This window comes from Nomia melanderi, chromosome 13 (genome assembly GCF_051020985.1).
Source record: "Nomia melanderi isolate GNS246 chromosome 13, iyNomMela1, whole genome shotgun sequence".
In the NCBI taxonomy this organism is placed as follows: Eukaryota; Metazoa; Arthropoda; class Insecta; order Hymenoptera; family Halictidae; genus Nomia; species Nomia melanderi.
This window is the reverse complement of record NC_135011.1, coordinates 14,046,994-14,063,438: the sequence shown is the minus strand read 5'-3', so window position 1 is coordinate 14,063,438 and position 16,445 is coordinate 14,046,994. Positions and strand designations below refer to the sequence as shown.

Genomic DNA, 16,445 nt, shown 5'->3' with positions numbered 1-16,445 from the left:
TTTGAAAATAACATCTGGGCATAAATAATTAAAACTTAAAATGTAATACTTTGTTATTTTTTTTTCTTGAAAATACTTTAGCGTCATTATACTTGAATATACTAAAAAGTATATTTTTCGTCTTAAGTGTACTTGTTTCATTATATTTTCTAATTCTATTTCATAATTGATTCTACATATATATTTAAAATTCGGCTATTTCAGAAACTGTTTTAAAGTATAAGTAGTACTGTACATATACAATTCATTGAAGAAGCAAACAATATGCAACATTCGACTATAGGAGAAGAACATTGTGTACACGTAGAACATAGTATTCATTTCTCCACAGTATTCAACAGATTTTGTTTGAATAGATTTAAATACGAGTATTTATCTATAATAATATTTACAAATACAAGTTTCAGGTATTTTGGTATTCAGTTTCTTCGAAATCAACATTCTATTGTGTAGATAACTCACATATATTAAGATTATTTTATTATAAAATAATATTTACTTTTGTCATGAATTCTTATGCAAATTCAGTTTATTCTACTAAGGAAATTTAAATATCTGAAGGCTTTTAAAACTTACAGTATCTAAAAATTGTTTAATATAATTCATTTTAAGGTTTGGAAAATTTTCATTTATGAACTGACCCTATTTTGCAATTCATATTTAGAACAAACGTGCCGAAACAAATAAATAATTCCAAATGGTGTGGGGTGTATTTCGATTAATAGTATTAAAAATTTTAAGTTTGCACATAAAAAATTCTATACATGGATTAGTTGAACATATTACAAAACAGAGACGTATGAAATAGAATATATGTATTTTTTACTAAAATTCGATTAAATTTGGATAAAATGTTAGCCTATGCAACAACGCGAAAAAGTAAAAGTTAGAAAATATATTAAATACAGAATAGAATACTATTTTTGAAAAATTTTGTGAAAGATATTGAAAGCAGTCGCGGTTGTATCGAAAAATCAAATGACAAGAGAAGGCAAAAGGTCTTCGAGTTATATAGGTCTTTCGTTCTATCAGGTCTTCGAATAAAAGAGTTTTAACAAAATTCAACTTTTATAAGGTGATTACAGAGCCAGTGTTCCTAAAAAAATCGATAACAGTAATAGAAGTTTGAATTAGACGTAAGAGTAAGTATCGTTTTGTAGCGGTTCTACTTCTTTTGAGAGATAAAATGCAAAACATGATACAAATAAGTCGAATTACAAAGATTTTATATTTCGAGTTGTAAGTGTTCGAGTTATCTAGGTTCGGCTGTATTAAAATTCGAAATTGAATTTCCTTACTGATTGATTGATACTCATGTAAGCTTTTGTACTTGAACAATCATGTCACGCGTGAACAATACTTTTGTCCAGCACTGTATAAAAGGACAGGCGCGTGAAATTTTACATCGTTGGCACGTGTGTGTGCTCCACGAATTCAACTGGATGTCGATGGTGAAGCGTGGACCGCGCTTCCTGATAGGCTAGAATAGGTCGGCGTCTGGAGTACGCGCTCTGCGTTCAAGCATCGCGATGCGAGTTCTGCGAGACGGGAACCAGTATCGTGGAAGCGCGCGTCCCGTTCCGACCGTGCAACCCTTGATTCTTGTGAAATATTTCGACATAACTCGCCGCCGATATCCAACACTTTTAAGAATAATTTCGTCCCGGTCTGAGTCGTTTCGGTCCTAATGTCGGTGAGTTTTTTTTATTATGAATTCCAAATTCCGCTTTCGAACAAGGGAGAAAAAGAAAGAACCGAAAAAAGTTTGTACGAACAAAAGAAAGTATGGTGTTGCTGCGATAAAAAATGGTGAATGTAGGTTTTGTGAGTGAACTTGTTTCCGTATTTGCACCTATTAATGATTGTGCCGATCTGACTTAGTTTTCCAAGTCGGACTATGTCAATTTATAAAGACTACGTACATACGTACGGCAATGTCGTATATTCGCGAGTTAGCAATACTGGTAAACTAATCGCCTCAATTTATGACAATCGGATATTCTTTGTCTCGCACGATTTGCCAAAGCATTTGCATGCAACTTTCATATAGAATAGAATTTCGTGAAATATTTAAATCACAGTATCTACGTTCTCATCAAATGTTACCTTTAAATAATAATAATAACGATAATAAGATCTATTAATCCTTGGATACGTTTAGATATTAATAAATAATCAGGCAAAATGAACTATGGAATTATAAATTAATAAGAATGTTGAAAGTCCAAAACTTTTTAAAACCTTAACGCACAATCATTCATTAACGAAATCAAAAATTCAGTATTTCAAAAGAATGGGAGTTTAAAGCGGATACAAATAGACGATAAACAACGTCTTCGTATCAGTCTCAAAACGAAACAATTATAAAAGTGAAACATGGTGCGACGGAAAATACGTATTATTCTGGAAAATTAAATAAAGAAGCCAATATTTGGTGTCTATTTTCAAATATAGAAATGTCTTTTTTTATTTGTACTATGCGATTCGTGTTTATAAACCTGAGTTTTTGGGCCATTAATTGTAAGATAGGACATTTATACCGGTTCTCTTAATTGATTTTAATACATCTCTCAGCTCACACGATTCATTAATGCCACTGCATCGGCATTTCGAGAATCTCTTGTTGGGTTTCCGTATACCGATAAAATTTCGAAGGGCACGGAACTTTAATTTGAGACAGTAGAACGCTGCAAAGGGAAGCATTCGGGAAATAACTTTCGAAGGTTCGCTCAAGTAAAATGTTTCCGACATAAGTAACGTATCATATTGGCTGCTTTTATTTTCCGTTACAGGTTCAGACGAAATTTCTGTTGAATGCGTCGGAAATTATATTCGGAGTGCTGATGTATCCGCAATTGTTAAACAAACATATATATTGGTGGAATGCATTTTGCCGACACAAAAGTTTCCGTCCATTCGATCGTTAAAGGTTTATGACAAATTCGAAGCTCTATTGCCTATATGATATGTTACGTAAGACATTGTTATCATTACGTTTTCAATCACGAAAACATAATGTGTAAAAACGGAGTTGGATGTTCCATGGATCCAGGATGCAGTGTGTGTTTTGTTACAACTGTGAATTGTTTGTGATCCAGGTTTTTGTCTTCTTGTACCCCATTTTCAACTTTGTATTCGCCGCTTTTTGGACTAAAACCATGTGGTTGATGTTTGAATTAATCCTTGAAAAGCGGACGAACCTATCGACGTTCGAGGCTGATATTGGTTCTGAACGGACCGATAGAGAAATTTTTACAAAAGAATTCTTTTTTTACCCGTTTATTTAGTTATCACGTTTTGGTTATTAGCGATCAATATGAAGTTATGTACATTGAGTGTAACTGTAACCGTTCACCATAGTACTCTCTATATTTTCATTTACTAAACTGTTTTTAAACAGATTAATGCATTTTTTCTTAATATTAAGCAGTTGCAAATTTTTACTAATTCAATTTTGTTTGTGAAGGGCTAAATTGAATACTTCTGAAGATAGTGCACCCAAATTGTTAGTTACTAAAAATCATACGGTAATTAATTATTGGTACGTAATTGTAGGCAGGAAAAAGGAATTTAATTCGTATTCTAATATTCTGTGGAATCATTGCGGGTAATTTTAATAGCTGTTAAACAGTGTTAGGATCGATTTAATTAAATTTTCAGATAATCCTGCACAATCAATTCTTATTATTAAGTAACAAAATCTTTTTTCAAATTTTGTCCATCTTTGTGATTCAATATATTATATAATAGTTAATGACCGAACAGATATTTTTATTACTTTTGAACAAGTATATATTTGTCTTCGCTTTTTTCATACGTAGATAATAATTATTACATGTAAATACTTTTGTGACATCCAAATCATATATATGTTCTTTAAACGTCACCTTACTTTAACAGTTAATTTTATTGCATCAATAAAGAGACTTCATTCTTTTGGTCCTGTGCCGTTTTCAATATGCAACATTTATCTCCTGCACTTAATCTTTTCTGATTTTGTTTTTGTTTTATTTGATATAGGATGATTTTATTTAAATTGTTGTTAAATTATTGAACTGAAACTTCCAATTATGGAAAATATTTGAATAAAGTAGAGAACAAATATAAGCCAACTATTAGAAGTAAATTAATTGAGTACTTTCTCAAATAAATTATTTCTCAGAAAATATCAAGGCATTTAACTATTTACTTTAAGGAATAGCATGCCGATGGTTTAAACCTTATTATACGTTTTTAAGGGTACAATTTTGAGTAACTTTTTCAATAAAGTTAAATAGAAGCCTTTTAGAGTTTTTTGAGATGTGCGGAAAAAAGTTTGCGACATTATGATAATTACTTGCAAAGGGATACACCCCACCGATTTCAGTGATCCTGAAATATGTAGTCAATGAGATCATTCCGAACAGTTTTTCCTAACACATACAATTGTCACTCGGCCTATGTTTCACAAATATATGTTAAGATGTATTCAATATCACATATTGCACTTCGTGAGCCGTGTTTGGATGAAATCTGGGCTGATTTGCTTAATTCTACAAACCATTAGTAATTTTAATAGTCATTAATATTTATTTACATTAACGAGTCTTCGCCGATTTGGACAACCTCGAAACATATTATCGAGAACATGATTCTGAACAACTTTTCACCACTCATGTTACTGTCATTCAGGTTTAGTTTTCGGGATATTTGCAAAAATACATTCGCAAGCTTGGAGTCATCATAATTCTTTAGAAAAGAAACAACCTCTGGTATAACATTGACCTTGACATACACTATCAAGTTTATCATTTGGTGCGCATAGCACTTTAAATTTGTTGACAGTGACTATTGGTTTAACACTAACCGTACCGACAACCGGTCAAATGACCGGATTAAAAATATTGCGTTTTCTTTTCTTCCATTCAACTTTATATCGATTCTTATATTATCCGATTAATCAGTTTTTCAATATTGGTCTTTCCTTTCATTTCTGTTTCCATTAAACAAATTTATTATCTAATTTGTTTACCTTTATTCTGTAGCTAGTTACTTGACCGGTTAATGTAGGAAAAATACCGGTACGGATAATGTTACAAGTTATGTAGCATTAAAATTTCACATCATGCTAAAATTTTTCTTTTTCAAATATTTCTTACAATATCTACAGACCAGTTTCATTTAGATAAGGGAGATTGGCATTAGTAGGGCTACTTTTTTGGCGAGGGGATGCAGAGGAAGTGGTGCAGTCTTTCACCCTTCACTTCCGCTATTATATAATATATTATGTTATGTTATGTTATGTTATGTTATGTTATGTTATGTTATGTTATGTTATGTTATGTTATGTTATGTTATGTTATGTTATGTTATATTATATTATATATTATATTATATTATATTATATTATATTATATTATATTATATTATATATTATATTATATTATATATTATATTATATTATATTATATTATATTATATTATATTATATATTATATTATATTATATATTATATTATATATTATATTATATTATATATTATATGTCTGGATAAACCCACTATGGAGAATAAATTGTCGAATTTTCTGTAGCGTGATGCTGATGTATTCTTTGACCTTTCGATAATCTATGGAAATAAATACGACCAGCCGCATCGCTTTCGTTCTCGCGCCTGTGAGGCCGTAGCTAGAAATTACTGCATTTGAGAAAAGTTGAATACGCGATTCGAATCTCTAATAGAAATTGACAGTGTGCGACAAGTTAGAAAATTTAACCGTTACATCCGTGCACTCGTATTTAGGGAATTTATAAACGTAAGCCGCTCAATACTACGGTTGCAAGTATTTAATAACATATTCATTATGCTGGGAATATGATTGAATTTCATGATCCCAGATGTTTTATTTTAATAATCGACGCTGTTATGAGGTAATGCTTACTATAAACGAAATAATACAGATACTTGTCCCATCACTTAACATTTATATTCGTTTCTCATTGTAGAAATACAATCATTGCTCGTCCCGCTGTCGAGGCAATATTAGTGGATGTGGCGTAACACTTTCGCACGCCGAATTATCCTTGTGTGAAATAGTTGTGATGATGATAAACGGCTTCTCCTTTTTTTGTTCGAAAGTGGACTGTATTTGTTGAATAATGAGTGAAAGGAGTGTGTATGTGTATACAAAGTTGAAGTGTGTGTGTTGTCCAGTGAGTACAGCGTGATTAGTAATGAACTTGTGTTGTCTATATGTCTGTCTCCATGTCTCTCTGAATGTTTGTCTCGCGCTATATATATATAAATAGTGATGTAGGGCGGTGTCCTTAGTGACAAATCAGAAGGCTAAACGATCGGAGTGTTGCTGATTACAGTTTTTTAGCCTACGCCCACATTACTTGTAGTGGAGGTAATGGGTACGTCGTCCCTTCTGACCTGCAAGGGTACCGGTGGCTGTGCGCGGGGGGGTTTAAGTGGTTGAGCTGCCATCTTATATTGAAAATTAAGTTTATTATTTTTTATAAAAAGGATCCAAAAATAAAAAGCACCGCCATTTGGTCATAACTTGACAAAGAGTACATAGTATAAAGCATAATCTCATGGTATGCAGCATGTGTCAGAAAGATTTCCTAGTGCAAAGTGAGGATCATGTTTGCTCCGTACTACGGAACGCGGAATAATCCGTGCTAGGATATAAATGAGTTAAATAGCAAGAAAGAAAGAAAGGAAATAGGGTCGTATAATGGTGATTTTACAGTATCTATGAGTGATAATACATACTATTCTCAGTGCACCTAACTCCAGTATATAAGTACATTACATTAAATCATTTCACCAATTTATTGAAATTTAAAATTTTTTTCCAAGAAAAAAAATTTAGTAAGCTTCATTTAGTACAAGCACTTCTGCAATGAAATATCGTTGTCGACACTTTTTTCAAGTGTAGCTAACGACGATATATCGTTATATGCCAGTATAAGGATTAAACGCATATTTCCTAAGTACAGATACCTTTAACCCTCTGCACTCCGAATTTCTTTTGAATGTTTTCCTTAATAACTCTGTACTATTACGATATTTGAATTGAAATGCATTTTAAAAAATGGTTAGTTGGTAGAGAGTATTGTAAACGATTCTTCTTACTAATAATATTGAAAATAACATAATAGTATAATGTATTCCAAAAACATTTTGACAAAGAAGCACATCTGTGAATAAAATTGTTGTCGAGTGTGACTTGATACAGAAGCGCTGTTGAATCACTACTAATGCTAAGCTAACAAAAGCAACAATGCCGAACGTTCATATATTTTTAGTCTAAACAAAGGCGATAGAAAGGAAACCAGATGTGTCTAGATTTTATCACTCGAAGTCAAGAGACTTTCCTCCAGGCAAGGCCATAAACGGTCTTGTAAACGCGGACCCCAACTTATTTTTGGGTGCTCGAGTTATTCACACTCGAGAACTTGAAAGAACTAGACGTGTTTTTCAAAGCCGTTATAATAAAGTCACACTGTAAAATATGTACTGTTTCATTATTTTATCACCCATTTCCAGTAAGCGCAAAGGGTTAAGGATACGTTAACCATAAACACTTACAGCGCATTACTCACGTGATCCAAGTCGGCCTATGGGTCAAAAGTAAAGAAGGGCAAGGGGAAACGTCCACTCGTGGCGCTCGATCCTGCTGCCGAGTCCCCTACCCCTCTTCACTTTTGAGCCACAGACCGGCTTGGCTGATGTGAGTACTGTACAGTATATCTAGTTATGTAGATTTCTAAACCTCTATAAAAGACTGGCCTCTCACGTTTCACCTTCTTATATTCACCGACAAATTGATCAATTAATGAAAATAAAATATCTTCCCTGGACACATTTTTTCCTATTGTTTCGTTATGTAATACCCAAGAATATATTGTAAATAAATCTATAATATTATGACCTACAAGATTGTCATGAAATAAATGTACCGTTGCATGTAAATGTAAATACTATGAACAAAAAAAGAAAAACCAAATTCATAAAATTACTCGTTTACGTGCTTTAAAATAAGAATAAAAATTATAAAATTTAAGGAATAATATGAACTACGGCAACTTACTTTAATCATTTTTAGAATTAGTACGTATTCATTTTCATATGCAAGCCACAAAATTGAGGTCACGGGAACTTGGAAGTAAACCTCTTTTACCAAATTGCCGCTATGGGGCAAGATAGAATATTCAAAGACAAAATAGGACATACATACGTTACTATTAACATTGACACAGAATTGATGCGCTTAAAGTAATTACAAAAAGATATAGGTTCAAGAAATATGAAAGCTGAAATTTGTTGACAAAAATACTTCCTGCGTTATTATTATTGTTTTTTAATAGGGATTACTTATAGATGTTTCAGAAATCTTACTTTATATTAGGGCACATGTATTTTTTACCTTCTCAAATTTTCTTTTCATATTAGATAAACTCTATTAGATTGCTGCATAAGTTTTATCCATTTCAATGTATTGCCTAGAAACTCAATTTTTGGAAATCGATGTCGATGATGACTATATATATATATATATAATGTTTTTTATTCCCTATATATATAATATATATTATTTCATTATACTTTTTCATTATTATTCATGACAATCTCCCATCTCTGTGGCAATAGAAATCTTTAGATTCAGATTCAGAGAAAGTAACATTTTTTTTGCGTTGTCGTAACTATGTGTGGTATTGTGTATCGTGGAGATATAGAACGCCCTTTCGATTCATAAGCGATGGTCTCTGAATTTTTTGTTTTTATTGGATTATTTCCAATTGCCGGCAGTATACATCGGAGTTGATGATAACACTTGGATTGAGTAATTCATAATGAATTATTCCACGCACATCCCACCATACACATAACATTACTTTCTTTATTGTTAAGCTTTATTTACTTGTTTCTGAAAGACGTTATCTGGGTTTTAACCAACACCGTTTTCTTGTCAAATGTCAAATTATTGTATACTGTCCATTTCTCATCTCATGTAACCAAGCGAAGTAAAAAATCTTTTCGAATTTGTCTAGTCCGAAGTGAAACACAGATTGAAACGCGGTACGGTAAGTTTTTTGGTGAGAGCTCGTGAGGTTCTAGGACGTTACTCTTTGAATTATATCCGTTTTTGTAGAAATGTTTTAAAACACTTGGATTGTGAATTACAAGTTCAGATACAATTTCACGAGTAGTCAGTTCTGGATTTTCATCCACTAATTCAGTCACTTGTGCACTAGACCTTTTTGTTGTGCACTAGACCACCTTCAAGATTGCAATTTCCGCAACGAAACTTCACAAACGACAGGTACGAATATTTTCAGCATTATCGCCAAGCGTAGAGAAAATATTTTTTGTTGCATCTGATGCATTTTAATCGAATTTAAACTCGTATAGCATCCAATACCTTGTATGTATCACATTACTATTTATTTTGAATTTTTTACTAAGATCTTTTAGATCTTTTAGATCTTTTAGATTTATTCTAACGAGAAAGCGGATAGAACTCACGCAGAAACCTAACATTTTGTACGATTAAATCAAAATTGCCATTTTATTATCTCGAAAAATATCTGAAACTTCGAAAACAAGAAAAATATATGAAAAATAAAAACGTAGATAACGTTAAATCAGCAAATGAAGTAAACTAGAGATATACCTATCATTTAATTCTGTTGCAGTATGTAAGTCATACTTTATATACTTTTTGCAAATTAATAACAATTAATTTTTAATAAAAACTGTAATTTACAACAAAATAATTACTAACGTCAATTAAACTACCACTTTGGATTAAAGAACGCTTACATAGACAAATTGGCAATAGTGTGAAGTTTTTATAGAGTTGAGTAATTAGCGGAAAATTCTGAAATCCGTTGACAGCGACAGGCGTGATGATTAACGCTATTTCCTAAGTGACACATTTCTCCAGCACTCAATATAATGTGTAAAGTTGGATGCTGGACTAGTTTGTGGTTTTTTGAGATGAATTTGTTCTACTTTTATTATTGATTTGTTTTTTTCTTATGTAAAGTATGTATTACTATTACTCTATCCTGTTTCAACCGGTATTCCCCTATAATGTATATTGAATTACTAAAAAGGTAAAAGTTAACAAAATGATTTGTGGAACTGTTGTTTTCATCTATAGTGCAGTGAATCATGAAATGCTGAAAATTGTAAATTTAAATGACATTACCGATTATGTTTGATTTCGATGTGTCACATAATCTTATATCAGTTATAAAGCTATATAATTATATATTGTGTAGTTATATATAGTTACATTTTTACTGACTTTGTATCTATAAAAACCAACGAAGTTGGCGGTACTATGGACTTTGTTTTCTATTATTACGTCTCACTTGGTCGAATTCTTGCTTCCGTCCTCTGTTACTGTTGCGCGGCCAATAATGCGACTACGAGTCGAAGACCGAGGCAGCTCGAACATCGGAGTCCTCTTGCCTCTCTGATTTTCTAGCTTGCTAGTCATGCGGCAACACTTCTCAACCGGACAATATTATCCTCCCAGAAGTTTCAGTTCAGGAATTATAAAGTAGAAGCTTGGGCTGCAATCTTTATTACCTAAGTAAAACTCATTTCTATATATACGAAAGAATGTACGAAATGATCGTGATTGACAGGAACTGTTGGAACTTTTGTTAGGAAGAGTACGTGAAATTGGAAAAGCTTGGCGATTCTTTGATTTAAGTCGTCGCTGCCGCACGAGTATGCTGTCATGCTTATGGTCGTCACATGGTTACGATCGTGGATATAGAATTCAACGAAACGGTACGAAAGTTTTCCGTGATTATCTCGTGCATTAAACAAGAACGACATTTTTGTTAGAGGATAAAGTCCTGTAAAATATCGATTTCTGCAAGATTAGTTAATTTTATAAAAATCGGCGAATACGTCCATTTGCTGCAGTATTACTATACTTAGAAAATATTTTTATTAATGTTTCTAACAGTTTGCATAACCGGAATATTGATAAAAATAAATATGGTCGTTTCTTTTAATAAACCATAGATTCACATAATCCAATTTGATTACGGTATTAAAAATATTCCAATACTTAATTTTGGTATTTAATAATCTTTTAAAATTTCAAATACAATTAAATACTATGCTATTTTATATTTAATAAAAAGATAGAAGCATTTATTATCATGTTAATATTTCTTTTTAAATATGGTCATCTCTTCTATTTTACCGTTTTTTAATATTATTTTCTGATTTTAATGCACGTGCAAATAATTCCGTCGGCGATCACGTTCACAATTTTAATCGAACACTTTCTGCTGGGAGTAGTATTTATTCTTCTGAAAATTAAAAAGCTCTGGTTGACTAGTATTGATCGTCATTCTTGGTATATTTCACCACTTTTAAAAATATTTCTATTTCTATCTTTTGGTTAAAAGGAAATTCCAAGTTTATATTATTATTCGTTTGTTAGAACAAAGCAGTGGACTGCTGATTAGTACACTGATTATTATTTATTACGCGTGATTCGCGCTTATTATTCTACCTAATTAACATTGTTTTATTAGACAATATCGGTGAAAAAATGGCTTATTGCCAGTGAAGAAAGTCGTGCGAGTGACAAAATCTTTAAGTTTAAGAAGACGCACAGTGGCTTATTTTGGAAAAATCCAAGCCACAAATTTAAATACTCCTTGAAAAAGTTTCGTTATATTTGCCTGTGATAATTTGCGATTTTTTGAGTAATTATTATTTTTGTGCCGTCCGCATCTTCTGCGAAGCGATAAATTTATGGTATAAGATCGTGTTTTGCTTATATAGTTTGTATTATGCAAATATTAAATGATTGCATTGTTTTAAATATTACATTATTTTATGTAAAAGATGTAAATTGTAAAAGTCATATGGAAAACGTCTACTGCTAATGCTCGGCCCGATAGTAATGGCGACTCAGTTTCGGCACCTCTTTGTCATTGGCCGAGCCGCAAGCTGAGGCGGAGCGTGCGACCAAGTCTCCTTGCCCCTCTTCACTTTTAAGCCACTGACCGATTCAGCAAACGTGAGATCCCTACAGTATGCATGTTTGAATTTTTTAATGTAGACATTTTTTTAATGTTTACAGAAGTGTATATAATTTTATGTAATTTTTTATTTAGGCTCGTTAGATACCAACTCTCTTAATTGTTATTCATAAGATCTATCAAATAATTAAAAGTATTACATAATTTAACAAAATTGTACAAGATTTAAAGAAATTTGACACGGACAGAAATACTTTTTAATTATTCAAGGAAAATCGTACACAAAGTAACGAAAACGATCAGTTCAGCAATAATCATAATAAAGTGAAATGAATTAATATTTTGTAAAAAGCAGTTATTTTATTTTAATCATATAACTTCCAGGGCAATAAAGATAAATAAAATGGGAACAATTAGTAACAAGATGTCATGATAATGAAATTGGGTCTAGTCGCATGCCAATCTGGTACAATTTTCACAATCGATTATCCGGGAAACATTGCTTTCAACGAAAATATTTCGTATCAAATTTGTTGCTGTTTCCATACAGAATAGCTTCCATTTCGTTTTTATTACACTTTTCAACCTACCACACATGCATGATACGCCTTAAAAAGTATTACAAATATTTACTTTCTAATAACACTGTCTAACAAATTTAGACTTTTCTCTAATCTGTAATAAGAACAGCGTGGTTGTTATACAGTTACTTGTCTTAAATATGAATTTTTTCCTCGATCAATTTCAATTTTTGAAAAATACTTACAGCTTTTTGTAAAAACAGTAGATTTTGTAAAAAAAATATTTATTATGTGAAAAGCAAAAACAATACAAAGTTCGAGTTTGTCGTAAGAAATAGAGGAAAGTTTTGTGAATACGTAACCATTAGAAGTTATAATATTTCGTAACATTTAATAGTTGTAAATTATGATTTACTAATCAAGCATGCTGAACTTGTCACCGCTAAGCCTCCGTTTAGTATCGGTTCAATAGTACTGTTTTTCGTCAATAAATTGTATATTCATATTTCTATATCAACTATGTAAAAGTAAAACTAATTATAATTATAACCTATATCTATTTAAACTATATAAAACTAAAGCTAAAGTTAAAACTAAAACCAAATTTAAAATTAAAACAATAATTATTTCATTATATAAATAAAAGAAAATAACAATAAAACTTAACACAAGAAATTGAATAACCAAAATAGTTGAAGGAAGTAAAATGAAAAACATTAAATAATACAAAAAATAAAGTAAAATAAATCGTTAGAACACAAAGAGAACATGAAACAGAACGTATAAAGCTATATAGAGTGTCCCACGGAACTGGGCCCAGTTATATCTTTTAAACGATTGGAGATAGGGAAAAATGTCATTGGACAAGATTAAATGATATTAAATTAGACGGGTCAAAACTGAGTCGCCATAACTATCAAGTCGAGCGCCGAGAGTGAACGTCTCCCCTTGTCCCTGTGTACTTTTAAGCCTCGGGCCGGCGGCAATAATATGAGAGGCGAAAAATATGTAATACTTATTGTCAGAAGTAACTTTTTGACAATGGCGATTTGGTTATGCACATACAGAAGTATGTACCGTCCGCCTTAGAAATATTGACGGCTCCTTTTGATGGTGAGAAGTCAGGAAGACTACATAGGGGACTGTTCCAGTCCTGATGTTTGGGCCGCCATCATCTTCGACGCATGGTCGGCATTGGCGCGCGGGAATAATACAGGTCAGAAGCAGGATTAATTGTGATGGAGTGAGAAGTAACAATAAGGAACGAAGTTGGCGTTAACATAAAGGATGGCGCACAAGTACCTTTTTACGTTTCATTTTATTGCATACAACAGCGGCGTTTATACATGTTCAAAGGCTACAGGAATAGACAATATTCGTTTCGGGTAATCGGTGTGCGTGCATACGTACGTGCGTGTGTGTATAGTCGACTATACGTGAATACGCGACAACACCACAAAATGTCAAGTGTACCTCCAAGGGCTCTTCTTTCATAAAATGGACTATAGCAATACTATGCTAACGTTAAGCAATATTAAACCTTCATATGCTAAATGCCAGTTACATTATGTAGCATGCTGCATTTGTTCCAATTGTTTTGTTCCCTCCATTTACGCGGAGTATCCATTTCGCGTTGATTCGTTTTATGCGAATAAAAATTACATAAATAGAGTCTGTCCGTGTAAAATAAAACAAAATATTCGAAGGAGAAGCTGGTAGAAGTTTTAAAAATACATGCGTATTTGTTTCTTACAGTTTAACAAAGAAATAATAAGAAGGATATTTCAGAAAACAAAAGTAAATTTCATTCAGTATCACTAAATTTAGATTGCGTATATTGATACGCGCATAAATAATACGGCATAATACATAACTTACTTTCCTCACACTAGTAACTCGAAAACGGCATTTTCTCACTATCTGTAATGAAGGAGCTACCCGAGACTGTGTATGTGAGCAGTTCTAGGTATGTTCAATACAAACAGGTAAAAGAATCGATGTGGTGAGGGTAACTTTCCGTGAGGGCAGTGTCACTCGAGTGCTCGCGGGCACCGATTTACACCATTGTTCTATAATTATAGAGTTCTTGCAAGGAAATATAAAAGCACATGCGGAACGCAGAAAGTTAATATAAATTTGTCGAAATCGCATATTAGAAATATTATAGTTATTAAGATTATTAAATCAGGTTTTTTATTCCCTATAAACATATGGAACATAAAATATTAATTTCCACTTAAGAAAGTATCGATAATTTAAAAAAATTTCTTTTTCATTACACTTTCTATTTCTTATATACATAAGTCTAGTTGAAATGTTTTCTGCAATTGATAGAATTTCATAAATTGTAATCATTGTTTCTAAGAATTAAAAAGGTGTGGTATTGTTATCATTGCCTACGGTCATATGGAGAAAAGTTATAATATAAGAAATTCTAGAACATTATAAAAAAAATCTCATAAAGACTGTTTCAAGCGAATTTCCTTTAGTAACAATACACTGCTAAAGTGTGTTATAGAATCACGCAATGTAATGTGTATTATAAGACATTTAATAAACCAAATATATATAATATATAGATCAAATTGACAGAAATAACATACGACATACGAAATACAAAATACATATAAATCACGCATATGCCAAGTTCACTGACAACACTTTACATCGATTATAACATTAATTGTCATTCGTCCAGTATCTCTTCTATCGATATAAACTATAAACTATAAATACATGTTAAGTATCAATTAATTGGTTATTTTAAATTTAACATTGACATACAATTAGTATGTTTAACTTTCGATAACGATTTTATAAATATATCACCAACTATTAAATTAGTTCTTAAATAAAGTATTTTCATAATACATTTACTTCGTTTATTTTAAACTGCATTCTTACTTAATTTAATTCCGCTTTGATTATCGCAAAACATTGTAACAGGATTTTGAACAAAATTCACAAAACTCATATGTCTTAATAAACGAATTATATAAACTATTTCTCTAGATAATTCTGACATTCATACTTCTCTTGTGAAAGTCTAATACTTCCTATCTCCTCATTTCTCTCTACCTTCATTTGTAAAGTGTCTTTTATAGAACCTAAATCTGTCATTTCGAAACCTGATTTTAATATTTCTTTAACTTCGTTCAATTTCAACTTCTATATTTTTAGAACTAATAGCGATATCATCTACAGAATATTATTAAAACAACTCTATCCGTACCATCCATACCATCACCGAATATACATACACATGGACCAACATCTCTGTGATATCCACCTTGTGTTATGTAACTTTTTGTACCACTGGCGACCCAACTATTTTAAACTGTATAAAGGTTTCAATAATTTACATACCATGCCTTCTTTACCTTCTGTTTTAAATTATTCTGATTGTCGCATGTATACCTTAATGTCGCCCTGTACATAAGGCTTAATCACCTCCATCTGGTGTATGTACATCTCTTCATTTATTGCTTGCATTTATGCATTTATCATCTATTTGAATTGTTTCTTGGTTCTCCATTTCTTCTTCTTCTTCTTCTTCATGTCCTTGTTCATATGATTCTTCATAATTAATATTTGTGAGTAATGGAATAAAATGATTATCATTATGGTTGGCATTACCATTTTTAACTTCTTTCTTCTGAAGCTCTGTAATTTCGATAAATTTTACGTCTCCCGCTTTAATTACAGTTCTTGAATTGTCTTTCCACAGACGATATGATTCCGATATATTGTCATATCCGACTAATATATATTCATCTCCTTCTGCTTCAAATTTTCCATGTTTTTTTCTTTTAAGTGCTATCGCTCTACTCCCTATAATACTTAAAAAATCCTGCATACAGTTTCTTATTTTCTAAAGTTCAAATTGAGCCTCATTATTTAAAATTTTAATTGGAC

At 31.7% G+C, this 16,445-nt stretch overlaps 1 protein-coding gene across 3 annotated transcripts in view; it reads left to right on the top strand.

Moving 5' to 3' along the window:
• The first annotated feature begins 1,566 nt into the window (after positions 1–1,566).
• LOC116425661 (tachykinin-like peptides receptor 99D) overlaps positions 1,567–16,445 on the top strand; it is a 603,076-nt gene continuing 588,197 nt past the window's right edge. Inside the window, exon 1 of one of the 3 annotated variants that reach the window (XM_031973677.2) lies at positions 1,567–1,693. The gene's annotated coding sequence lies outside the window, so the exon portion shown is untranslated. The remainder of the gene's footprint in view (positions 1,694–16,445) is intronic. The other 2 variants (XM_031973676.2, XM_076373012.1) reach the window with 2 other exon arrangements.